Source organism: Rattus norvegicus, chromosome 8 (assembly GCF_021556685.1).
Source record: "Rattus norvegicus strain SHRSP/BbbUtx chromosome 8, alternate assembly SHRSP_T2T, whole genome shotgun sequence".
NCBI lineage: Eukaryota > Metazoa > Chordata > Mammalia > Rodentia > Muridae > Rattus > Rattus norvegicus.
In genome coordinates, this window is record NC_141541.1 from 16,715,310 (window position 1) to 16,741,767 (window position 26,458).

A 26,458-nucleotide genomic window follows, 5' to 3' on the forward strand; every position below is an offset into this window, starting at 1 on the left:
GTGTCTGTGTGTGTATGTATGTGCTTATGTGTGTGTGAGTGTGTGTGTGTGTGTGAGTGTGTGTGTGTCTGTGTGTGTGTCTGTGTGTGTATGTTATGTGCTTCTGTGTGTATGTATATGTAGTGCTTATGTGTGTGTATGTATGTGCTTATGTGTGTGTGTGTATGTATGTGCTTATGTGTGTGTGTGTATGTGCTTATGTGTGTATGTGCGTGTGTGTGCGTGTGTGTGTGCATGCACGCACACATTCGTGTTTTGCTTTGACTCAAGCAGTAACTATTCTGTGTTCATCAGATTTCTAGATCACGTTTTTCTATGAAATCCAGGAACCAAATTGTCTCTAAAAGAGATTTCAGGATTTACCGTTCCCCAAGTTCCTATTTCTCAAGTGTTAGTCAGTTGCAGCTACTCTGGTTCTAAGTGGAAGGCCTGCTAGCGCTCTTACTGTTCTTCCTGAGAGACCGTGAGGATCCGTTCATTTACTGAGATTGGGCACATTTGGCCCTGCTTAAGGGACACCCAGGGTTACTGAGGAGGAAGTGACCGAGCAGCTACGGTGCATAATTTTTGCTCTGAAGTGAAGTACCCAGTCTCTCAGGCTCCCATGCCTTGAAGTCTGACTGATCGGCTTCTTGGAAACAACAGGGTAGCAAACCGAGAAGAAGCATAGGGTCATTTAAAGATGAAGGACAATGGATCAACTGCTCTGTTTAAGGAGTGAATGTCATCCACCCCTTCCTTCACACTCTCATTAAGCCCTGGCAGGGGAGAGTTTGCTGTGTCCTAGCTGCTGTGCTGCCATTGACTCTGAGCTGAGACTCCTCATACCTGCCCTCCAGCAGCCTTCACTTTGAAGTCATTCTTTCCTCTTGTTTTGCTTTGTTGTTGTTTGTTTCTTCGTTTATTTGAGGGGTTTTTAAGACAAGGTTTCTCCTTCTGCAGGCCAGAGTGGCCTCGAACTCAGCAGTCCACCTGGCTCTGCTTACATTAAAGGCTCATTCTTATCTAAATTCTGACACACCCCAAACATTCTTTTACTCTAGAAACCATATGAAGAAAGTCAACTGGGTTCTCAGACTAGCCCTACACAAATGTCATTAACTCAGAGGACCGTGACATTTTAAAGTGCGAACTGTAAATATTCAGTGTTCAAAGATATTTTTTTTCCCAGTATACATTGATTGATCTAAGAACCTTGGTGCAGATAAGAACTTGGTTTCTTTAGAGCAATGGAGATTTCTAGAATAGGGGGAAACGTGGGCTCCAGATGCGCACAGGACGCTGTAGAAATCACAGGGCAGGGACACCCACCTCGGCTTGGCACCCACGTCACCCCGTGGGAAAGGGAGCATGCGTGGTGTGGCAGACTGCTCTTGTGTATCGTATTTGTTGAGATTAAGGAGTTTGGAGCCCTCCACCGTATTTCCACAGTCTATAAAAAGAACAGTCAGCAGACACCGGTCACCTGACCCAGCAGCGTGGCGCGCTGCACTCAACTGCCCACGGAACCAGATAGACAATGCACCACATCCCTGAACGCAATCAGCCGAACCACTCCCTCCTGAGAGAGTAACAGTTACCTCACAGCCAAGATGGCCCCAGGGAGGCTTTGCCCGTGTGCATGGCTCGACTGGAGCCCTGCATATGTAACGCCAGAACAAAGGCAGGGGAGCAGGAAGACAGAGGGAAAGGCAGGAAGAGAAATCCCAGGAGAGAAATGAAAGGAAAACTGGGCCAAAAAGTCCATTTCTGATCAGCTGTTGCCCTGCTTACTGATGCTTTATAAGACGGCTGACCACTTTTCTGTCACCAGCTCCAGAGGCAGACCAAGTCAGCAGTTGCCACAAAGGGCTCCATTTCTTTCCTCTTTATGCAACAGTCAGTGTTTTTTGAGTGAAGGAGAATAGAAGGGTCCAGTTCTGTTCTTGTTAAATTCTGCCACATTTTTTTTTCTGAATGTTTGAAAGAGGGCCATGTCTAAATGGACACGAACTCAACATGGATTCCAGGCCCAAAGGCCAGGCCCCAGTGCGACAGTTGTGATGTTTAAGTGCTGCCAGGAATTTCTTATGCGGCCAAGCAGTGAGTGAGGAACTGGCTGGTGAACACTCATGTGGCTCTCAGGCTGCAGCCTCCGAGTTGCAGATGACTGCAGACCCCTCTATGGCACCTCTCGAGTATGTGAGAACCTTGCCAGGCTGCTCCTTGGGGTGTGAGGGCGGCCCTGAATTCCATGGGAATGCAGCTCTCTGCCAAATTCAGATACCGAGGTCCCCTCGGGGACTGCAGCCCATCTCAAGTGCAGGAAATGGCTGTGAGAAGCTAAAGCAGGGATCTCCAAAGACCGGGGGCTTAGCGCTCCCCGCCCCCTGTCTGTCTCTCTGTCTCTCCTCTGTCTCTCTCTCTGTCTCTCTCTCTCCCCCTCCCTCCCTCCCCTCTTCTCACCCCACTCCCCTTCTCCCTCTCTATCCTCTCTTTTCTCTCTCTCCTCTTTCCCTCCTTCTGTGTGTGAGTATGGCTGACTGTGACTGTGTAAGACACAAGACATAAACCTGGCCAAGCTGAATAAGGCCTACACAGGCACGTGCACACATCCACCAGTTGAAATCAGCCCCTAGCATTGCTTGCGTGGAATCCATATACAATTTTACAGGCAGAAAATAGTTAATCAAGTAAGAAAGATTACTAGTGTGTCTGTGGTGACTGGGGTTTGAGTTCATGCTTTATGAGGGGTGCGTGGTTCACACCCATGTTTTTAACTCTCACCATCGGCTCCAAGGTTCAGCCCAGGGAGTATTTCAAAGACTTCGCCGAACACTTTCCATGTGGCGTCATCACAGTATGGCCGGCAAGAAAATGCATCAACACAGAGATTCTGAAGGTAGACAGGGCCCACAAGCCAAGCTGACCATTCTCATGAGCACAGGAGAATTAACCTGTCTCTACCATGGGAGGTGCCCCATCCCTGAACACCAGTTAAGGAGAGTGGAGACAGTTTTCACCTTGACCACTGAGGCAGATAATATTGATCATTCCGTTCTCAGTCACAAACCTAGTCACTTTTACAGTAATAGGATAAGAAAAAAAGAGAACCAGGGGAAAGCCCTGCTCTTCTGTCAGGTTTCCCCGTAAACGTCAGTTCTCTCAGGAAGCCAGTCAGACAGATTCACCCCAACCGACTTCCCCTGGCTCAGCTCTTCTCACTCATTATTACATCATCCCTTCCAGAATGATTTTCACCCCCAAGCCCTAGTCCCCAGTCCCCAGCACAATCCCCACCACTTCGTAGGCACTTAGATAAGTGTTCAATAATAGATGGAGCCCTGAGGTTTGTGTCCGGGCCTGGAGGGTACTAAAATGAACGAGGCAGAGCTCCTGCCTTGTCTGTGGGTAACGATAAGGCAATCTACAGTTTGCCAAGCCGTGCAACACCTGTAAGCACAGCCTCCTTAAAGGACTGCAAAGGGGAGGTACGTCAGCAACAAAATGGAGACCATGTTAGGTGCGTGTCTGACTCCTGCAAATAGGAAATAGAATCCTAAAGTCTGATGTTTGCTACCAATGCCAGTACCAATACAGATAACACAGTATCAATACCACTAGGCGAAGGTTTCACCTTGAGTGCGTCAGGAGAAATACAGAAAATACTATGAGTATCCTCTTGGGAAATCTATTTATATAAATAATTCTATAAATCTAAATTTCAGAACTCAATGCAAGACCACAGTTGGCTTAGGGGTAAAGAGCGTTCGCTCTTTAAGAGCCAGGCCGTTGTTTCTCTTGGTGCTGATATCCTTGCCTATCCCTGCTACTCTCGATTAACCACAAAGGAATAATCAAAAGCAAATGTGCTCCCCCCACTCCTCCGAGCTGTGCTCCTGGTAGCATTACTTATTGAACACCCCTGGTGTGCTTGGCTGACAGACAGTGAGAAGGAAGTGAAGGCTGTTCCCTGGGGGGCTGCTGATTCAATTAGAGACCATTTAGAAAGGTAACAGGAAAGCTCACATAGAGGACTCTGGCTTGCGTACCAGAGTGAGAAGCCATTGGAGATCTTTACCACAGTGGACCATCAATAGCCTTGTAGGGTATGTCTCTCCATGGAGAGCCCAGCCAGGTACCATGACACATGCACATAATCCCAGCATTCAGGAGGCTGAGGCAGGAGGACTTTGAGGATGACCTGGATTCTAGTCACAGCTACACTCAAGGGAGGGGGATGAAGGGGAGCTGAAAAGATGGCTCAGTGGTTAAGGGCACTTACCATACTTAAAGGGGCCTTCACACTGCCTGTGACTTTAGTGCTAGATCTGACGCCTCCTTCTGGGTTTTGTGGGCACCTGTACATACATGATGCACACGTGTATGCATTAAAAATAAATAATCATAGAAGGGGGTCTGTGAAGTGTATAGTATCCCAAATAGAGTATGTGGAAAGGTTAATGACCTTAAGTGACCTTGAACCCGACATTGTGACCTTTACAGGAGGAACATATAATAACCTTGCAAAGGACAGAGTCTATTGAAGAGGTAAATCATTTTTCTCAATTTTTGTCCTTTGGGAGAAGTTACATTTTGAAATATCAATTACGACTGTGATGGGACCAGTCAACAAGAGATTTTTTTCTACGAAAAGAAAAGAGCATGGACTTAGTTTCTGTAAACTCTGGGCTTGGTGGCACAGTGGGGAGTGTAGGTCATGTGACACTACGTTTAGAAAATCTAAGCTTCTCAAGGCCATGTGGCTTCAGCACCATTAACTGTCTCCATCAAGCTGTTTACCACTCTGCCTCGATTTGTCTAAAGGTGCCATAAAATGGGTGCTCCAACACACTCTTCCGCTTCCTGACGGGAGAGCTAGATGCCATTTTTGTAGGTGAGCGTAATAAAAATCAAAATAGTTACTGCCTAGTCATACTGCCACTTCGGGGGAGGGGGGATACTCATTAGCATTTTCAAAGGTTGAAAATTTAGCCACAGAATAAGTGACGGCCTTTGAACACGAGTGTTTTTTGAGCCACTGAGGTACATGTTAAGTTGTTTATAGGAACCTAGTGTTACTCAGTCCCTCTAGCACAGGAAAACATCCTCAGCCTGGAAACAGGTCTGCAGACCATTCGGAGATTGCGGGATCTGTGTGGCTCTTCTGCCCACGCCACACCGTTGTAGACAGGGTACCAGAACTACCAGCTAAGTAACCAAAAACAATAGGCTTTTTTTTAAAAAACCAAGGCTGAGTTAATGTGCTTTGCCCAAAACATAGATGTGTAAAGTTTACAGTACAAAGAATACAGCACACTTCACGTAACGTATTGTGAGAGTATTAATGTTGTAGTCAGATTTCATTGTGGAAACCAAATACACATTCTGTTCCTCAAGATTGTATTTAGTTTCCATAATAGTTTTTTTAAGTCCTCACAGATTGGATATAAAATATGGAAATTTATGGTTATCAATATTTTGAGCCAAATCCTAAGAGAAGAGGTTTGGACTGAGGTCTAAAAGTACTTAACTGAAATGGAGCCACGGAGAGACAAGTTTAATCTTGGAGACACAAGTGAGAGGGAAAGAAGTGGAACCAATCGTGCTGAAGGCTTTCAGACTTGCCTCCTTGTTTCCTTTGGCAGTGCGTGTCCACGGCCACCGTTTTAAATACAGTCACTTTGGCTTGAGATGGGACTCCTGGTCCCTTTTAGGGCTCGTTTTGTAGTAAATCTCATTTTACGATGAGACAGGCCTTGTGGAAATCCCCTCCCTTTTGTCTCTTTCTTTTTCTTCCTTGCAGTATTCAACTCTGGCAGTTGGAGTACAGTGGCTTATTTAGAGATGAAAATGCTCAAATGTAGGCTCAGAAGTTCTGAGGTAGTCTGAGTCTTGGAGATCCTTTCCAATAAAAGTATTGCTTCCTTTTAACATACATCAGAGAAGTCCTTTCACTTACAAACAGCTTCCGTAGGGCTGCGATCCTACTCCAGGTCAGTGCTGGCCGCACCTACACTGTACTGCGCCTCTGGACGCTGGGCCTCGGCAGCTGCACAGGCCAATGACACTATATGAGGCTTTAACTGCACAGAACTGTGGCCCTTACTTTGTAGCTAGAATTGTCCTAGTGGTAGAGATTGGAAATTGCGAAACCCAACAAAGAGCTGAGAAAGTCTATAACTGCTTGACAATCTTCAAGTGTCCAGTGACACTTCTTCATGTGTAAGTGTCATGATAGACTCGTCTAATACAACTCTGGATGTCAGGCAAACACAGGAGAAGCCACAAAGAAACTAACAATTGGAGACAAATGGGGATGGAGGAGACAAGATTTGATGCCTGGGAAGTAAAAAGGGTCGAATAGAATCCTATCGGTCTTTTCCACACATCGGAACAAAAGATGTAAATGTACAACGTCAAAATCAGAATCCCACTCACTTCTCCCCACTGCCTTCTGACTTGGGAACCCCAGGGTTGTGCTGCTCCTAGCAGTGGCCTGACTGTCCTAGAGGATATGATCTTGAAAGTTCCCCAGACACGGGGAAGAGAACTTCACCAGACACCATTGCAAGATGCCCTAAGACTCTAACTGGTCAAGCACCAAGATCTACAGCTCCAAAGGGCTATACTACTTCTCATAAGGCCTTTCATTTCCTAGGTCTCCCACAGTCAGGAGTGGGCCTGAAAATACTGCCAAGGGGCAGTGTCTATGCTGGCAAAGCCAGCCCCTCTGGTCTTCCTGTTCAATCACCCTGTATAGACTTGATAATAAAGCTCTCCATAAAGAACCCAATTGGCCCCACCCACAAGAAGACCTCCTAAGGACTGAGTTAAATTCTGACTCTACTATTCTGAAATATGGCTGGATAATTAATATAACCTAGCGGTATAGCTCAAGCTTCTACCCACCCTCTCCATTCAGGGGGCCTCTGAACCCTCAGGTAAATGCCTAAAGGAAGCTTGTCCTGACAGGTAAAGTCAAGTCTTAGCAACACACGCAACACAGATGTAACGGACACCAGATGAGTGAGTGAGGGAAGACGAAGGTAAACGATGAAGTCACAGACCATCATCAACCCCGAGGTTAAACAATGAACTGCATCTTGCCCTTTGCACTGATCTGACATCCTGTGTACCCTGCAGTTGCAAGATGAACCTACGATCCGAATTAATCAGCTGTTACTGGTCTAAGCAACGCGACTTTTTTTCTAGGCAGGGTCTGAACGTGTATCCCAGGCTCGCTCAGCCTCCTGAGCGGTACGTTTTTACATCTCCTAAAATGGACATATGGTTTCTCTGAAATTTTCTCTGCCTATTTAATTAAAGAATGGAGATACTTCAAACAAATATCTTCCTTAAAGGGACGTTTTGATATGGTTTAATAAGCCTTTTTATTAAAAGAAACCTGCAAATAAAAAAATAACATCACACACTAAAATTAGCCAGATTCAAGGTCTATACCGCTTAATGAACACAATTAGAATTGGCATTCAACGCATAAACTGTGAAACTTCTTAATACAAATTTCAGTACTGAATATATTTTATGTACTTATCCACCATTCAAACAAACAATCAAAAAACAATGACAGAATGACTAAAAGTATTTAGCTTTATGTCCTCTTTCATAAGAGTGGACTCATGTCTAGTGCTTGCATTCAAAACCAGATCATAAAATAAACTTTAAGAAAAAGTCACATAAAAATAATAGAGGAGAGAAGAAGGTGTGGGAGGGAAAGAGATGGCTGAGTTTCTTGAGATTGGCATCAGCATTTAGTCTTCTTCTCCAGAAAGGGTCTGCATGTGTCAGAGCTTAACATTGTCACTGTAAGGCAGGCGCCAGGGCAGGAATTGTCATAGACTGCCTTGTCTGTACCTTTGAAAAGTCAGTGCTTCTAGAACATCAAAGAAAACCAACCCAGGTCAATTACTGTTAAGGAGAAAGTCATCAAGGAAAAAACCATCTTCCTGCCAATGGCTGAGTGAGAGTTCTTGTAAGAACCAATGTGATTGAGAACAAAACATCCCCCTCCTGAAATGACGTAGGCCTTTTCATTATGAGTCAGGCTGCTCATACAATTAACAAGTGACACTTCTGTTGACATTTAACTACATCTAGGAGAAAACTTGGTCAGCCAGAAAAGTCAGTAGGTAAAAGGATTTCTTTAGTTTTGTCTTTGTTTTCAAAGCCTAACTTTGCTGGTATTTTCTTCATAAAACTACCCCTTTCTCAAGAGAAAATTTTTTATCCATTTGGCCGTTTATGAGCATGTTTGATTTTGTCTCCCTCGAGTCAGCAAAGTAGGGGAAAATGCTAAAAGTCTGTACAGAGGTCACAAGGACCTTGAAACCATGAGTTTGCAAAGTAAGGTATCTGAAGTTGTTCTTGAGGAATATGCAACGGGGTTGAATTAAAATCTAAGACAAGAGGCACAATTGTCAATATGTGCTTTCTCAGCAGACATCCACATTAATGTGTTTGCTGCTCAGAGAACTCCATAGACTCCAGGAAACACACAGTTCTTCTCTTGGGCCTTCTTAAAGCAATTTTCCTATTCTACATCTTGTTTACTAACAATAAAGTCAAAGGGTGCTTTAAAAACAAAGCAAGAAGGGCTGGTTAGACAGCTCAGTTTAAATGCAGAACCCACATAAAAGTTGGAAACAACAGCATGTGTCTGTGATCCCAGTCTGCCTATGTCTATTGGAAAGGAAGAGACAGAAAACCCCAGACGCCCCCATCTTAGCTAGACCAGCCTATGAGCTCTGTCTTTATGTCTGTCTCTGTGTCTGTCTCTCTGTGTCTGTGTCTCTGTCTATCTGTCTGTCTGTCACACACACACACACACACACACACACACACACTAACCCATCTCTCCCATCTTGCCTTCTACTGTACTCCCTGACCATGCATGCCTTCACAGAATACACCAGCTATATGTCCAACTCAGACCCTGTGTCTTTCTGATTCTTTCTGAACCACTGTATCACAGTTATCTAGGTTAATTCTTCTCCATAGCTCTTACCTCCTTTGAGCATGCTGCTCACAAATGGTTTTGCTTATGTCAATCTGCCCTTGCTGGAATTCCTTCTTAAGGTTATATACTAATACATACTCAGCACCTCAGATGGTGTTTGGCAGATAGCTACCGATTAACCAATGTTCATTGGATAAACGCAAGACTTTTCACCATCCTCTCTAACAGAGTCCATTCCTAGAAGTCTGGTCCCAATGATTTGTGGAATCTTGACTCAGTTAAGGTCAACATTTATCTGAGGAAATATCGTTATGCCTGTTATCAATAAGAGCATATGCTGTGTCTAAAAATGGGCGTCTCTTGTCAAATAAGGTACACCTTGTCCAGGTCGTTTAAAAGCCAGGTCCTTCTGCCTGACTTCCAACATACACCTGTATCACAGCATACACTGGTTACTCTTAGGGACTCAGAGATGAGCAGAGACTTGTGTGAATATCGGGATGCTAACCGACTCCTGCTGTAGGAGCTACTGTCCCTCCTGAACTCAGCTTTGTGCCAGTCTCTGTGAGCTTTCAATACACAGTGTATAGAGACAGGAGGTACACACTTGTTACCACTAGGACTGATGACCAACAGTAAGGTCTAGAAAGTGCCAGCTATCGGCATATCCGAGGAGGGGGCCTGCTTTTCCCTGTGGGCCAGTTTTCTAAAACAGGGCCATGGCGCTTGCTTCTCTTCAAGCTCTTCTGAATGGGATAGTGGCAATTTGATTCCTTGTTGCTGACTTTTGCCTTCAATCTTATTTTATGTTTACTTTTTATATTTTGGAAAAAGAAAGGGAGGACATAGAGTGGAGTCAGGCATCATGGTTAGTCCAGGGCCAAGCTAACCAACCTTCCTTTCTATCTGGGTCAAAACCACAGACACAAGTAGCTAACTTTGAGTCTCCAACTGCATCAACTTTGCAGACAGACAGACTTTGGTTCAAATCCTGGCTTTGTCAGTCCCTAGCTGAGTGGTTGTCATCAAAGCGCCTACATTCCAGAATTCATCACTGTAAAATGAGAATCACATGTGGTAATTATATGGCTTAAGCGATGCCTTTTATGTTAAGTAGTTACCACAGCTCCTGGCACATCGCAGTTCATAATGAATGGCAACTTCTCCAAATCACACGAGACCCTTTACACATACTGGTGCAATGCATTGTGGTTCTTTTTGATGGCTGTCTCTCTGTTGTCCCATGAAGAACTTTGGACCTAACAATAAAGCTAAGCTTCTTCGCTTCATTTTCTTTACTGAGTGTGGGCACCTGTGTGGATGTGAGAGCAAAGGAGAAACATGGGTGACTATATATAAGACCTGATGCACACGTGGGTTATGAAAGTGTTAGCATGCCTTTCCCTGCCTTGCCCTAAGATTTAATGCCAGTTGCTATCCTGGGTGTGTTATCTTAGGTTTGGCATAAATGCTTCATAAAAGCAGGACAATTTTTTTAGTAACTTTGTTGGGGCTTAATTTTTAAATGTCATAGGGGACTAAGGAGGTGGCTTTGCCTATTCATTTTTGCTGCACAAAAAGGAGGACCTGTGTTTAATCCCCTAGAACTCAGTTTCAAAGGTGGCCCACACCTGTAATCCCAGTGTTGGAGAGGTGGAGACAGGAGGACCGTCCATCCCTGGGGCTTGCTGGCCAGCCCAGTCTAGGTAACTCCAAATTAGAGGGCTCTGGGATCAGAGGCAGACCTTGTCTCATAAAGGGAAGTGAAGAATAATTGAGGGGGGCCCTGATGTCAGCCTCTGGCTTCCACAGGCATGCACACATGCTCACATACTTTAAAAAATGTTATTAGGCATTTAAAAGCTGTCAGGCATGAAATCCGGCATTTCCCAAATCTTCCACTTTTAAAGGCAGATGCTTTAGGTTACACAAACAGCTATTTCCTGTTCACTGTGACACAAAACATTCCTTCCTGTTTCTTAAGAATGTAGTCCCTGTTGAGATGGTGACTTCGTGGTCTAAGGCATGAATTCTCATCATTTCTAAACTCTGGACTTTGGTCCACACTTAGAACTCAACTGAAACGATAAACTATGGTGGAGTGTATAAAATACGAGACACTGTGTGAAGAGTGGGAGAGTCAAAACGTTCTAAGAGCACAGTGATACTTAAGCCAAGGGAGACACTGTGCTGTGCTGGCCACTGCCCCACGTACTTTACAGCCTCAATTCATTTAATCCTCACAAAGATTACTATCTTGAAGAAGATACTATTATTGCCACATATCACAATACATGAAGGACAAGGAGGGTAATTCTCACACAAATTACACAGAAGGTAAGGTAGGTGTCACACGGTCCCCCACCTTACCTTCTACAAATGTAATAGCCAATACGATTATACACAAAACAGGACATCAACCCTGGGGGAGCCAGAGATTTCCCCATGGCACAAACTACAAGGGCAGACCAGAGACTTGACTTAGAAGACACCAGACAGCCAAAGCCTGGACCCTTTAAATATTTGCTCTGTGACTTTTTATTTTAGTGTTCATACAAGTCAGCAGAGTAAGTCAGACCCACGTCCCACCAAACATCTCTTCTCATAGACTCTCAGTGTTTTCTGGAGTAGACATGACCGGGGTACAAATTATTTTCTAGGCTGGACTTGATCAGTGGCTACCTAGCTTATGCTGTCATCCATCTGACTGAGAACATAGACACCCATTACAGAACTACACTGAGCGAATCACACACACACACACACACACACACACACACACACACACACCCGGGGGGGGGAGAGAGACGCAGAGAGACAGATAGATAGACAGAAAGAGACAGACAGACAGACACATTCGAAGTATTGAGAGCCTTTGGTAAATTATAAGACAAGGGGGAGGGGATTGAGACAGCCTTTAGAGACATCTGTTTATTGGAGTTAGGAGTCTAACTAATAACATGAACTGAAAACAAATACAGTTTGAAAGAGATTCACAAGTTGAAAGAAGCTAAGATTTTTCCAAGTGGTTCTCCTTTTGTTTCGTTGTTAGTTTGTTTGTTTGTTTATTTTGAGACAGTGTTTATCTGTGTAGCCCTTGCTGTACTGAAATGCATTCTGTAGACCAGGTTGGCTTCGAACTCAGAGATCTGTCTGCCTCTGCTTCCCAGGTGCCGGAATTAAAGGCCGCAGCACCACCACTCGGCTTGTTTTCTTCTCGATTGAATAACTACTTAAGAGATTATGAGGTTCCGAAAAGGCCATAGGCTTTTGAAAATGCAGCAAACTCAAATCCCGGCATTTTGAGTAGGTAAAGTGGATAAATCTTTATGTGCAAACAGGAATAACAACATTACTACAGGTCATAATGGAACCACTGTGAAGATCTGGTGGTGTGCTGTCCATAAAGCAGCCTCTACCTTGACTGAGGCAGAGCCAGCGCGAGGTCCATGTGGTTACCGTTATAGAAACTGTTCATTCACTTGCTGAAAAAAAAATTATTGTGTTTTTCTCTAAGAGACGCAAGCATCCTTGTAGCTGCTAGCCCTGTAGGTGCGTAGACTAAAAGGCAGAGACATCCCTGACCTGCCAGAGCCTGCACTTGATCAGAGAAGACAGACAGGAAAAGAAAGAAGACAGGAAGGGTGAACTGTGAGACGGGAGCATTAGCTAGGAAGGGGTGCATTACCATGAGGACCAAGAGAGGGGTCCCTAAGATTGGAAGCCCTCGGAGATGCCAGTGACAGACAGATAGGACTGGAGATGTGCAGAAAACAGAATGGACCAGGACCGAAAGGAGACCAGGAATGTGCTGGTGAGAGAGATCAGTGAGACATGAGGGACAGACAGACACAGGGATGGCGGACAGGAGTGGGAGCCTTTTTAGGAAACTTTGTATGAAGTAAATTTGGGTTTTTCCCTAAGTTACTAGGAAGTCACTAAAAGGCATTCTTCAGGGGATGAGGTTGGGGAAGCAGCACGATCATGTTTGGTTTCCATGCAATACGGGTGAGTAAGGCAACAACCTTAGCACTGAGGCCTTAACCATCTTAAGTACAAAAAAGACGAAGGGTTGTGGGGAAGGGTCACCAAGGGTCGCCAAGGCAAAGAAAACCACGAAGAGCAATGCCCTTAGGTTCAAAGACACGGGTGAGAAGTTTGCAAAGGAAATGAGCCCACCCAGACGATCCAGCCTGTAGGCTTAGTTTACTCAGCTATGGGCACAATTCGGATGAAGATAACAGCACTCCTGTAATTGTACTGTAAGCAGAATTAGCAAGCATACTCACAAAGGACTCCCAACTTAAGGATAACTAGGGCTACGTCTCCCTTCCTCCCACCGCTGCCTATTGCAGAATTCCTTTGAGGGAAATTTCTGCCACCCTATCATGGCCCTAAAACCCATGTTCTGCAAGTTTCAAATTATTTCCATGTGCCGTTCCCTTCCGAGTTCTCACAAGGTCATTTCCACCGGCTGTGTTTTGAGAGCATGCAGAGCACGCACGCATACGCCCCCTCCAACTGTGAACTTTTTACCTGGGCTTCCCTGCCGTGTCTGGATGCTTATTGAAAAGTTAAAACAGCGCAGGAAATACTACCTCATCTCAATGGCATTAGCAGTTAAAATGGCCTAGTGTCTGGGCATCGTGCCATTGAGCTACTTACAAAAGCTATATCACAGTGCGGTCCGTCTCTGTTCCCTTTAAGTGGTACAAGCCTACCCCACTCCAACCCCTCCCTAAGCTTCTGTTCATTTTACCCTATTTTATTAAATTTATGAAAGAGAAGATTACCGACGCAGAAGGAACTTTCTAAACCTGTGATTATTTAGTCATCTTCCTTTTGAATAGAAGTTTTCCTTTAAATAATGCTGAACGTGGAACTTTCCTTCCCTCTTTTGTTGGTCCTTGCTGGGGGAGAACACCTGGTTCACCTTATTGGGAACATGGCGGGTTTTCAGGAATTGAGAGCCATGCTAACTGAAGACATTCCTGTCGTGCGGGCACATCCTGGTCTGCTGTTTCCAGTCAGCACTACTTTTTACCACAGGAGAGACCAGTTAGTCAATCAGAAAGTGCCCATCTGCCCTCAGGATACTGCGCTACTGCTGCGAGCGTCTGAGCGACAGAGGAGCAGACAGGCTGAGAGCAAAGACGTTTCTCGTCGACATTCTAGAAAGATGGAGATGATCTGGACCACCTCTTCTTTGTATTACACTTATTAATTAGGAATAATTTGAGATGCTTTAGCACAGAAAAGGGGTGGAAAGGAAAGGGGCCAGGAGGAAAACAGGGATAAAAGAAGGTATGTTCTGCCTAAAGTGGAAATTCCTTGTCTGAAAGACTTTTCCTTTTGAAACTCTGAATTTCTACCTGGGAAGCAAATGGCTTCTCTTGTAGGACTTGGACCCTACCTCCCCCGATTTGTGCCCTTAACTTCCTCACATTCTGACATCAAAACTAGCCAGTAGCAGACACCTGCACCCTAGAACGACACCTCTTCCAGGTGTTCTATTTGAACGATACTTCTAGCATGGAATTGTATGTATCTGCTTGTATTTTCTCTGGAGACATTTTCAGAAAGGGGAACTCGCCTGCCCCATGCTCACAGAAGAGAGGGAACTTCTACCTTCACCCAGACGTTGAAATCTCACTTTATTCAGAAACCGAGAGTAGAACAACAACTAAAGCACACTGCTCCTTTACTCAGTTCTAGTACTGAGAGCCGTAGCCCTGTGTTTTTACACACTTGGGGCAGGGCTGTCCCAAATGAACTTGTATATGAGTGTTTTCTTGGAAACTGGTCATGAGCTCTTAAAGATCAAATGCTTCATGTTCAAGAATCCTGAGAGAAACATAGGGCACAGCTGCCCCTTCCTCAGCTTCTCTCATCCACATGGCTCTGAGTATTTCAGAGGCAGAAAAACGGGTGACTCGGGAGAGGCTTTAGAGTCCAACTTCATTGAACTGCAGATTCATTAGACTCGTGGTGGTCTGTGTTTCCCTCTTCATGATACTGAAAGTTTAGTTTTGTCTCATAAAAGCAAGCTCTAGGGGCTTAGAGAAATGGCTTGAGAGGGGAAAATGCTTGCTATGCCACATAAGGATCCAAGTTCAGATCCCCAGCACCCAAGGGAAATCCCTCTATGTCCCCAGGTGTCTGCAATCCCAGCATCGGAGGTAAGGGAGACAGGACAATCAGTGGGGTTGGCTGGCCACCAGCTTAGCTAGAAAACCATGAGCTCCAGGCACAATGAAGAGGCTTTCTCAAGGGAATAGGGAGAGGACAATGAAGGGGGACACTTCATGTCCTCCTCTAGCCTTTTACACATATGTGTGCACATACACATAGATACACATGCACAAAGTAAACTTAATTTTAAAAAAGCAAGTCCAGTTTTTCCGATAAACAGCTGCATTGTTTGGTGCCCGACAGCTCTGTCGATGTTTTGAAAGAAACAGTTTCTCTTGGTTCCAGTCACAAGACAGACACCCAATAAACAAACACTTGGCCTCAACTTTAGGTGGTTTTAATAGCAAAGATGTTCTCCCAAGGAGGGCCAGCTCTGACTGTGGTGCTGTAGCTTTCTGAAAGGGCCTCGGCTCTAAGGAGTCACAGCCATTGATGCTCAGAGGAAACCTCAGTCTGAACCATTCTCACTTCTCCTCTTTCTCCTTTGGGTTTCTCTGTTTGCTTACTTGTTGTTCTTGTTGTTTGTTTGTTTTGTTTCCTCGTTACTAGTTCAAAAGTCACAAAATGATTGTGTGGGTGACTTTGTCCTGGACAACAATGTAAACATTGCAAATTTCTTTTGAAACTCAGGACATACAATCTGAAAGACTCAGATCTGGTGGAGAGGTAGGAATCGAAATTTGTGAACGGAAGCAGCCACATTAAGTAACGGAAAATAGGCTTCAGGTCATCTGAATTCCATGTACAGCAGCGGCATTGCTGGGTCATCATTCTATAAAGTTTATTCGCTTTTTCCAAAAGCTTTAATGACTTGTTTTGTCTACGTAGAGCCATGCCAGGAAACTTAGTCATGCGTTGACTCGGTCATTGCACGTATAAAAGTGTCATTGTTGTGGTGGGATCACTTACAAAACCATGATAAACTTCAGCACACAGAGTTCTTACCTGGCTTCAGCACACCAGTTTGTGGCTTCCACCTGCTGAATGCCCCAGGAAGCTCTTCATTCCTATCATCCTTGGCTCTGTGTCATGCTATGTGTGAAATACTGCCCCACCCTCCCAGCTTAGCCCCGCCCACCACAGTCATTTGTCATCTGCTTCCGGAGTGACTTTCAGCAGCCCCTTCTGTTAGTGTGAAAGACACAAACTACCCTCACTTGTGCATCATCCTGTCTCTCCACAGACCTTTCTCTGTGGTGTGCAGGCTCAGGGACCACTTTCTATTAATGGGATTTTTTTTGTGTGTGTGTGTGAGAGCGATAGGCCCTTTCATGGCCCAGTTGTATATGACCCAAGGACCTGAGATGCTGGACACATTGTCATCAACGACCAACCTGGGACAGCAGCTCCAAGTCTGCTGTCTTATACCAATGGAAAGCGAAGATGAAGAAAAGGCTGTGTTAAGAATCGCCACAGAAGGGCTGGGGATTTAGCTCAGTGGTAGAGCGCTTACCTAGGAAGCGCAAGGCCCTGGGTTCGGTCCCCAGCTCCGAGAAAAAAAAAAAAAAAAAAAAAGAATCGCCACAGAAAAGGTGGAAATCTGAGCAAAGTGAGAGAAGCTCCTATGTGGGAAGAGCTGCCGAGAGACAGAAGCTTTTGAATTCCCTTTGTCTGGGATGTTCAGGGCAATGGCAGAAACTGGACAAAGACTGAGGGCTTCTCTATGACTGGTTCATTCTCTGGACTGCAACAGGCTGTCCCAATGGAGGTTGCAGGCTGTAGGCATGAGCGTAGCCCAGCTGCAGGCTGTAGGCATGAGCATAGCCAGCTGCAGGCTATAGGCATGAGCATAGCCAGCTGCAGGCTGTAGGCATGAGCATAGCCAAGCTACGGGGATAATCACATGCTGTGCACCCAGTCAAGTCGGTTGAAGCCCACGTTGCCCATCTCTGACTCATGCTTTGGGAACTGCTGCTCTCCATTACCCACTAGACTTTAGATACTGTGTGGTCTTGCCTTCTGCAGCATTGCTGGCATCTCATGAGCCATTAAGATGGCTGCCATCCTGGTCTATTCCTAAAATGAGGCAGATGGTTAGAAACCATTCTCACGCACAACCTATTCTATTACAATAACTGTATGAGAGGGAATATATTAAGGGCAAGAATATGTAACAAGCAATAGTGTCCAGCATATGTTCCCCTAGGAGGGAGCCTGTCATCACAGCTTGCTCCTCTGAGTCTGTCTGTCTCTTACCAGGTCAGCTTGGCTGTCTCGCAGTCAGATGCAGGCATCTTTGTCTCTCATCCTCAGTGCTCCTGGTCTCACTGTTTGGTCCTAACCTTCCTCCTGATTGCAATGTAAGTGGGCAATGTGTGACTTTCACTCTGGATCCTTATCCCTCACTGCCTCATGTGAGTTGGTTCTACTGTGAGCTGGCCCTACTGTGAACTGGCCCTACTGTGAGCTGGCTTTACTGTGAACTGACCCTACCATGAGCTGACCCTACTGTGAGCTGACTCTACTGTAAACTGGCCCTACTGTGAGCTGACTCTACTGTGAACTGGCCCTACTATGAGCTGGCCTACTGTGAGCTGACCCTACTATGAGCTGACTCTACTGTGAGCTGAGTTTACTGTGAGCTGGCCCTACTGTGAGCTGGCCCTACTGTGAGCTGACCCTACTATGAGCTGACTCTACTGTGAGCTGAGTTTACTGTGAGCTTTCCCTACTCTGAGCTGGCCCTACTGTGAGCTGACCCTACTGTGAGCTGACTCCTGCCTCACTGTCAGTGTTTAAGACCCTGACAACTAGGAAATTTCTATCTTTCAACTGACAAATGTTATTAGAATGCATGAAAATGAGTAGAATCACTTACTTGGCTGTTTATTTCATAACATGGGCCTGGTTTTTGCTTTCTCTGACATTACCAGTCACTATAAACCATATACAGGGATTATGGAAGTAAGAGCTTTTAAAAAAAAAATCTGAACCAAGCTGGAAAACAGACAAGGAATGAGCTAAAATCCAGACTCTACTTAGCTACAATCGCGCAACCTTCAAGTTATAACCTAGGGCTATTATCAGGAGTCTGTTTAAGATGAGTAGGAAACTCGCCCGTCTATTTCAGTCACAGCTGTACAGAACTGTCATCTAGGACAGTTGTTTGACTTCCTGGGGAGACAGCAGAAAACTGTTCTTCTGACAGGGCCCCTGTAACAGACTAAGATATGCTTCTGCCTGAGTGTGGAGTAGAGAACCCGTGAGTTTTCGAGTGTTACTCACAGGAGCATGGATGACTCCTCCAAGTCACCAAAGGCCCATTCCAGCACAGGCGACAACACAGAAACCTGAGCCTCTGCAGCTCCCTGCTTGACTCCATGGGGAAGTCTCTCTTCCTCAGCCATTGGTTGCTGCTTCTAGAACCTTGGGCAGGACATTGTGGATCTTGTGACCTTTCTAGTTAGCTTTCTGGGTCTTAGGTCTCTCCTTCTTTCTTCCAGAAGGGAGTGTCCATTTGTAGGAAATAGCCACACAGCAGGCATGTGCAGTAGATGACAAAGTCCTAACCCTAGTCACTGACTTACTTGAATGGAACTGTCTAAACTCCCTGCCTCAGAGCACGTCCCCTAACATGAGCTAGTGGCATCTGTTTCTCAGAGCTGTTGGGAACGTGTGAGAGACCCTGTTATAAGAAGGCTGGTTCTGGCGTTGGCAGACGATAACACTGTAATCAGAGCTGGATTCCTCCACTGTAACTCCAAAGACGAGCAGACAAATTCTAGCAGATACCAGAACGGAGTTCTGCTTGAACAAGACACTTTCAGAGGCAGCCTGTAGCTCTGGTAATGTCTGGACATAGCTGTCCTTGCTTTGTTCCTACTCTGGGGTTATGACGGAAGGCTCTCAGCTGAAGCTGATGGGAGCCCAAACCAGTTCCCTCAGAGGCTTGTCACATCCTGGTCCTCCCTGCATCCACATAAGTTCAGAAGTAATCACAAGAAAGTGTGTGTGTGTGTGTGTGTGTGTGTGTGTGTGTGTGTGTGTGTGTGTCTGGGTGTGTCTGGGTGTGTCTGGGTGTGTCTGGGTGTGTGTGTGTGTGTTTATCCCCACACCCACCTATTACAGCCCTGGAAACTGTACCTCTTGTCTTTCTTGAAAACACACTAGCTCTGACACACATTTGAGACAGAATTCAGTGAGTTCTCCAGTGCCGTTCCTCAGTCTGCTGGTGAGAAGAACCAAGGAAGGTTTGCTAGAAGAAAGGGAAGCCCATGCTCAGAACTGTCAACTGCCCGACATTAAAAAGACGAACCTGCAAAACACGACCCAAGACCCTGTGGCTGTCTAGAGTGATCCTGGTTGTGTGCGAGGGCTTACGCCGGGACAGGCTAAAAGCAAGCTAAGTTAGTTTTGCTTCGTGTTCTGGGGATGGATGGGGTGTCTCTAAGGAGATGTCAGGTCAAAGGCTTGGCTCCATGTCTGTCTGCACCTAGATGAGGGCTCGACCCTCTGAGGTCATTGGCTTTAGGTGGAACCATAGAAAGATGTTTGGATGAACGAGTGAGTGGACAGCAGGCTGAATAGACGTGGTAGAAAGATGAATGTTCAGTACCAAGGTCATCCTGACTCCCATTGCATCCAGAAGGAATCTAAGTTCCTGAATCAGGCAGGAAGTCTCTCCTGGAGTGTTAGCTTCAAAGAAAAAGTTCCTTTAATTCATTTATAGGGTGAGGGCTATAAATCGGTTGGTAGAGTGCCTGCCTCACATAAACAGGGCTTGTTAACCTGCAACCTCAGCACTTGGGAGGTGGAGGCAGGGGGATTACAAGTTCAAGGCCATCCTCGGTGACATAGAAAGTTTAAGGCCAGTGTGGGGCTACATGAGACCCTATCTTAAAAGCAAAATCACAAATCTGAGAGATGAAGAAACAGAGATAATTCAGGACAGTAGAGAGATGCTGAGACCAGAGTAACCATGACCATGTACCTGGATTGGGCATGGGAATTATAAAGGAAAATAAGGATCATGGCATAGCATCATCCCACCACCTGGGTGACCTCTGCCAACCTTACACCAATGAGATTCATGTCCCTCATATGTAAACTGAAGGGGTGACTCTAGTCGGTTCTGTAATGTCCCTCCCAGTTCCAACAGACTTCAGGTGTCTAATGGAATGAGCCCATTTCTCTGATGTATCTAGCACACAGTAGAGCTCTGAAGATGTAGATGCATACATGCACCCTTGCTGGGAGCAGGGAAGGGCTCTCTAAGGGCACTGCAGGAGAAGCAGTTTGTCTGTAGTGTCCGTTCTGTTTTCTTTTTCTTCTTTTTTAAATGGGAGCTTTGTGCACCCCCCACACACACATAGGACTCCACATACTATGAGTGGATGGTAGCCTATGCAAATGAGAACCGGAACATAATCAAATCTGACTTGTAAATCAGCAAAGGAAACGTGTTTCTCCAGAAGTCAAGATGTCAAAGATACATTTTACCGGTTCTGTATACACTCCGCCTTAAGGGTCCATCCGCTTTGAATGTTCTAGACGCACACCTCTGAGGAAATCTAGTGTGTTTTGAGGCAGGAGACATCAGGCAGATCCAAATTCTCGTCTTGGGAAGGTCTTCAGACCCTGCTGTATATGTAAAAGCAAACAGTCAAAATGCACATTATTTTCAGGTTAACATTTAAGACAAAAATGCATTCATTTCCGGGGCTTCGGCCTCCACACCAGAGCTTCTATTTTATCCCTAAGAGAGGGCCATACAAATGAGAGGCTCAAAGGATTCCAAGACAGTTTTATGTGCAGTGCCTTCCCCACGGTTCCATTTTGATGAGCCAACACCAGTCCCCACTTCTCAAAGCTCCTATCACCCGGTCTTAAGACTCTCAGTCACCATGTGAGAAAGTGAGGAGGCAGCTTGGTCACAACAATGTGGAAAACACAGCAATCTTCGCTCCCACCTTCTTACACAACCAGGATAGAAACTGATGCCCAGAGATGTAAAGCGATTCACAGAAAGTCACACAGCAAGCTGCACATTCTTCCCATCTCTAAGCCCTCTCTCTTCTCAAAGCCGCACTGATCTCTGACAATACAAAACATGGGTACCAGAGTGTTAAACAAAGGAGCTACAACGCGGCTCCTTTCTCCCTTTTTCGAAAGAGCCGGTTTCACCTTTTCACTCTGAGGCTTTTGTCTTGTCAGCATCTTTCAGGGAGATGACTTACCGCATGGAGACGCAGCTTGGCATTGTCTTTAGCAGGAGCGATCTTTTCAGTGTGAGCCTGCATTTCCTTTGGAGCTTGACTCCAATTCACAGAACACGTCCCGAGAATTGATGTTTACTAAGTTGGCTGTTTAAATCATGTTCAGTGCTCGGTTACACGGGCTGCTCCTTTGTCTCTGTCTCTGCTGCACTCGCCTCCCTCTTTGTGCTTGACACAAAAGGATGGGGGCCCTGGTTCATCTGGATATGGGTCCGTGCACTCATGTGTAAGCTTTACAAAGCTATGGAGCAGAGGTGTCACGAAACATTAGAAGTCATTCAATCGCATCCTGGATCGTCTCCTCACACAAAGTGAGAAGGCGAAGCTCCGTGAGGCTTCTGTCGTGGGATTTCGTCCTGGCTTCTTGGAGGAGCTAGGAGCTGGCTCCTTTTGAAGATACTACGCTGTGCTTCCTCTGCCTGTCTGTCCTTCGTGGAAGGTTTGAAATCAGCACACACACCGCACTCTGACACTGAGATTCCTTTCTTACTTCACTTAGTAAAATAGCTGGAAGTGGTGGTTGTCGGTCTGGGGGAATGCATCAGGCTGACTCTGTATTTCCCTTTTAGACTACTGCGGTTCTCCCACAGGCGTGCACAGAGAATGGTTCTCACCATGCAGTAGCTGTACATTTTTACCCTCAATGTTCCAGAAGCCCTGTCTAGGGAGTGAGTATAGAAGTCAATGAAGAGAAAGGCTTCTGTGTCTAGTCCCTACTTGCCATAACATGTAAGTGGAATTTTTCGGTGTTGGAGCAGACGCCATCTGCTGGATATGTAAGGTACTACAACCCAAATTTATAGGGCCAGAAAACCTAACAATGAACAGCCTGATAACTTCCCTGTCCCCAGGTAGACTTGAAACTCTCTAACCTCAGGAGTGTCAATATTTGAAGTTTATTTTGTGATTAAAATAGAACTTGTCTTGCTATCTGTGCTCAGTGTTAGATCCCCGAACTTGACACTTAGTTTGCAGGCATGAGAACACAGGTAAGATTCCTGCCCCTGTGGCAAGAGGGAGTAACTCCGCAAAGACGAATTCAAAGCTTCTAAGACTAAAGCTAGGGGCAATATAAGAAAAAATGGAGAGAGCGAACGTGGAGGGGGAGCACGGGCTTCTGTGGGCCTAAAGGGCAAACAAAATCAAAACCATGTGGAAAACATAAATACAGCCTAAGCAGATGTTTCCCCCTCTGAGGGACCTTTCTCTGAGGCTTGAACTCTTGACACCCCATGCTCTCCACACTGCTCGCTTGTTAGGGAGCCATGATAAGGAATGCCTTCCGAGGCCTGTCTTAGAGTTTTTTATTGTAGTCATATCGGCTGGAACACCTGTTAAGCCGTGGCCCAGCCTTGGGTTCCCTTAGCTGGCTGACTAAATCATTTCAAGTTTTGGAGACTCCGTCTCCCCTCTTGTAAACTACTCAATGTAATTAACTGTAAACTGAATGTAAACTACCAAAAATGTAATTAAAAAAGGAAACAGCCAGGGAAATGGTTTAGCTGGCAAGGTGGTTGCTATGGGAGGGAGCATACAAACCTGAGCTAGAACCCACAGGAAAAGCTAGGCATGGCGGCACACGCTCACGGTGCCAGGGCTGCGGGGGCAGAGGCAGATGGATGGCTGGAGCTTGCTAGCCAGTCAGGCTCACCAGCTCAGGAAACTGCAGGTTCACAGAGCAAAGCAGTCTCTCTCTCTCTCTCTCTCTCTCTCTCTCTCTCTCTCTCTCTCTCTCTCTCTCTGTGTGTGTATGTCTCTCTGTCTCTCTCTGTCTCCTTCTCTGTGTCTCTCTGTGTGTCTCTCTCTGTCTCTCTGTCTCTCCCTGTGTGCGTGTGTGTGTGTGTCTGTGTGTATGTCTCTCTGTCTCTGTCTCTCTCTCTCTGTATGTCTCTCTGTCTCTCTCTGTCTCCTTCTCTGTGTCTCTCTCTGTGTCTCTCTCTGTCTCTCTGTCTCTCCCTGTGTGCGTGTGTGTGTGTCTGTGTGTATGTCTCTCTGTCTCTGTCTCTCTCTCTCTCTCTCACACACACACTAGTGAGTTTTAAATATAAGACACTGATTAATAGTCTTCCCCAGGTGGCATCCCTCTAACACATATCCGAGTTGAGTTCCAGCTTAGATTCGATTTGACTAGAATGCTATTTCTCCATGTTCCGAAGAATGGCCAGAAGGGTGAAATGAAGAACTACAGCCTGCATCTGGCTACAAAGTCCCTTGGGGAGGGGGATCTGACACGGGAAGGGTGGGGAGACCTGTATATTGCTATAATATAGTTCCTTTTAAAAGGCACCTTATAATAGGATATAAAGTTGTAAAGTCAACACCATACATTTCTTCCACGAGGAGACCTTATAAGGAGGGCACCAAGCTCTGTCTCGTTTTCCACTTTAAAAATACATGTACATGCCCAAAAGGAGGCAAGGAGTTGACAAAATGCCAGGCAGATGCAGAAAGAAAGGGGCGGGACTGAGTGCATGTCACGTGACTTACTATGTCGCCGTTAATGAGAATGCTCCCTTTATTTCTTCCCTCTGGTTACAAACGGAGGCGCATTACGTCATCGCACCCATGAAGTAACAGGAACATAACTACACAGGAAAACTTCTTCTAGCTCATCGTCGGCCATGTTGGCCGCATCTCCATCCCTCCGGCACCCTCCATGTCATACACACACATACACACACACATAGATATACACATATAAACACACATATACAGAGAGATAAACACACACACCATAACACACACACAGATATACACATACACCAAACACACACACACTCACACATACACACACACATAGATATACACATATAAACACACATATACAGAGAGATAAACACACACACCATAACACACACACAGATATACACACACACCATAACACACACACACTCACACATACACACACATAGATTACACACACATACACACACACATAGATATACACATATAAACACACATATACAGAGAGATAAACACACACACCATAACACACACACAGATATATACACAGACACACCATAACACACTCACATACATACACCATAACACACTCACTCACACACACACACACACACATATAACACCACATACGGGCACACACATACACGGACACACACACACACACACACGGACACACACACACACACACTGCCCAGCCCCAAAGGACATACTGCTGGTGATTATTTATAATAACTCCCTCTGCTCTTGGCAGGATACACAACAGCTGATGGTCTATTCTTTGCCACAGAGACCAACCTGTTTCTGCCCTGGATGATGGGAAGAGTCAAGCAGAGCAGTTTATTGTGTCCCAGCACCTCAATGTTGTTTTGTGTTTATTTATATTGCTTCCTCTTCTGAGATAATCAGCATTTCCTCTTTGGGAGAACTCTCATCAGAGAAGCCTCTGGTAGCCATCAGTGGTTTTTTTCATTGAGTAAGACATCTTAGAACTCCAGGCTAGAGGAAGTGGTGACCACTTCTTTTATGAGAGTTTTAGAATCAACATTCTGTGTTTTATTGAAAGGATGAATGTGTTCTGTGTCAGTTGAACAATAAATGACTTGGATTTCCTCAGGGAAGACAGTTTGTCTTCATGGGTTTCCTGTGCTCACATCAGCACAGGACCTGCTCAGTCAGGGTTCTCAGCTGATCAGAATACACAGCTGTGTGGAGTTCTGCTTTGCTCTGTTGGGAACCACCTTGTATTACATTCAGCTTCAAGCCCCATCCTAGGGACAGCAGAGAAGAAAGCCATCTCATAAGATCTTTTAGCAAGGGGTCAAATAGGTGCTGGAGTGTCAGAGAGGCCCAAGCAGACATGCAAGTCAGTGTGGTCAGCACTGTCGTTCTTTTAAGTGATGGAAGACACTTAGAACATGGGAAATGCATCTAAGACCACACATCCAGACAAGATTCAAATGGCTCTACCTCACTATCAATGTGATGTCATGCAAAGCAGCTTTGAACTAAGTGGGCCACAGGTCAGAGCCATGGTCAGGAACACTGGAAAAGGGCAGGGTGGGACAGTTAGCTATCCCTGAGGTTCTAGAGTATGGCAAACAGGGGGTCCACTCCTGACCACCTTGCTTACTTCTGTGTGAGTATATCTTGTTGAGTGTGAATAATGAGGAATTTCTTGTGTAGGAACAAATTCTCAACATCCGACAATGTCCGTGTGGTGTGTATCTCTTAGTGGGTGGTGAGGGGACTCTAAGACATGGAAAGTTTCCAGTGTGTGTTGCCACGTCTGCCATGAGTGTACCAATGACCTCAATCCTGCTCCTGGTCCTCGGTGATGCCTCTGGGCTGTTCCTCTCGGCAGGCACTTAGCAGATGCTCCTGATGGACACATAAAAACTGCACTGAATAATGGTGGGACAGAAGTCTTTCTGGTAGTTTGAGGGAGGCTTGCTGCTGCTGTTGTTTTGTGGCACAGAGCATGATAGAACACTCGGAGGTGTGCTTCTGAACACACCTGTGAGAAATGGTTATATTAAGTTAGCCTTTGAGAGCACCCCAGAAGAGTTGTCTTAACTATATTTGTTGACACAGGAAAGCCATCTTAATTGTTAGTGGAACCATTTGCTGTGCAGAAAAATCCTGGGTTACAGAAGAGTAAAGAAAGAGAGGTGACCACTGGTGTGCATACACTGATCCTTGTTCTCCATTTCTGAGGTATATGTAATGTGACCAGCTACTTCAGCTTCCTGGTGCTTTAACTTTTCCCACAGTGATGGTCTGTAATGAAAAACTGCTAGTTAAACAAAACCTTTCTCCCCTGAGCTGCTTTTGTTGGAGTACCTCAGCCACAGGGAGGAAATGTAAGACACTGAGCTAGGGGTTCAGTTGAGCCACTCTACACTGCGCTACATCCCCAGATGTGTGTGTGTGTGTGTGTGTGTGTGTGTGTGTGTGTGTGTACACCTGTGTGTGCAAGCGATGAAAATCAATCGGTCAAGAAACAGAAATATTGCACCCAGTGCCTGCATACAGTGTGCCTAGGACACAGTAAGCTTATGTAAGTGAGGTTGTGCTCACTTAACATATATCGCATGAATATAAAATTCCAAAGAGCTCACGTCTGCTTGGT

The 26,458-nt window shown here is 45.6% G+C and overlaps 1 protein-coding gene and 2 long non-coding RNA genes across 3 annotated transcripts in view; 1 reads left to right on the forward strand and 2 right to left on the reverse strand.

The window, feature by feature from the left end:
* Maml2 (mastermind-like transcriptional coactivator 2) overlaps nucleotides 1-26,458 on the forward strand; it is a 320,193-nt gene that overhangs the window by 241,928 nt on the left and 51,807 nt on the right. The gene's annotated exons all lie outside the window — the stretch shown is intronic.
* Nucleotides 15,474-19,048, reverse strand: LOC148003948 (uncharacterized). Its single transcript, XR_015627505.1, has 2 exons — nucleotides 16,677-19,048; nucleotides 15,474-16,572 (listed from the first exon to the last, which is right to left on the reverse strand). It is a non-coding gene; the product is annotated as an uncharacterized LOC148003948 (long non-coding RNA).
* On the reverse strand, nucleotides 19,768-21,782 carry LOC148003949 (uncharacterized). The gene is made up of 2 exons (XR_015627504.1): nucleotides 21,328-21,782; nucleotides 19,768-20,731 (listed from the first exon to the last, which is right to left on the reverse strand). It is a non-coding gene; the product is annotated as an uncharacterized LOC148003949 (long non-coding RNA).